At 38.7% G+C, this 1,031-nt stretch overlaps 1 non-coding gene across 1 annotated transcript; it reads left to right on the top strand.

Moving 5' to 3' along the window:
• Positions 1-684: 684 nt before the first annotated feature.
• TRNAR-UCU (transfer RNA arginine (anticodon UCU)) lies at positions 685-756 on the top strand. The gene has a single exon. It is a non-coding gene; the product is annotated as a tRNA-Arg (tRNA).
• The last annotated feature ends 275 nt before the right edge of the window (positions 757-1,031 follow it).

The following is a 1,031-nucleotide window of genomic DNA, read 5'->3' on the forward strand; positions in this document are numbered from 1 at the left end:
CAATTGGAAATTAATAAGAATATTTTGGGATAATGGAATAGCTATTAAGATCTTTGAATGCTTTGAAGGGTTACTTTTACTTGGTCAAATATTGTGATACATAAAAGATGTAAACTCTTATTACACACTTAAATGTTGGGCAACATACTGTCCACTGTGTTGGGTAATGCATGTTGGTAAATATATGAATTTATATATATATCTATAGGAAAGAGTTTGAAGTTCGCAGTTTAACTGCTTTGCTCAAAGGACGAGTAGACTCTTGGTTAGAGATTTATACAACGATTTTCTTGTATTTTTTTTCAACTATCGATTTACTTCAGACCAAGCATAAGCACAAGAACTTCACGACTTTATTTAAACATTTTGTGAAAGAAATGGATGAAGAGAACAATGGTTGACGTAGCTATCAAGGTTCCCGAGAGCTATCTACCCTTTGGAAAAATTGGTGATGCCGAAAAAATGTCTCTGCCGGGAATCGAACCCGGGCCCCCAGCTTTGAACGCCGGTGCCTTATCCACTAGACCACATAGAAGGGTTAATGGCTAGGGCGACCCCAATCCGATTGACCGTCAGATAGACAGATTTTCGACACACCCGACAAAGGAAATTATGATTGGTATAGTGTCGAAAATCTGTCTATCTGACGATCAATCGGATTGGGGTCGCCCTAGCCACTAACCCGTTTCTGTGGTCTAGTGGTTAAGGCACCGGCGTTCTAAGCTGGGGGCCTGGGTTCGATTCCCGGCAGAGACAATTTTTCGGCATCAACAATTTTTCCAAAGGGTAGATAGCTCTGGGGAACCTTGATTTAAGCTACGCCTACCATTGTTATCTTCATCCATTTCTTTCACAATATATTCTGGAAAATAATCTACCAATAAATTAGCAAAATAATTTATTACCCAATTATTAGTTTTTATTATCAAATTTGGCCATCACAACTCTCTAATGCCCTTTTTGTCTCCTTGTTTCTAGTGTTGCTGTTGCATGCCTGTGGTCTATATCATGGTTGTTCCATATTATGTTTG

The sequence above is a fragment of the Lytechinus pictus genome, chromosome 3, assembly GCF_037042905.1.
Source record: "Lytechinus pictus isolate F3 Inbred chromosome 3, Lp3.0, whole genome shotgun sequence".
Taxonomy (NCBI): domain Eukaryota; kingdom Metazoa; phylum Echinodermata; class Echinoidea; order Temnopleuroida; family Toxopneustidae; genus Lytechinus; species Lytechinus pictus.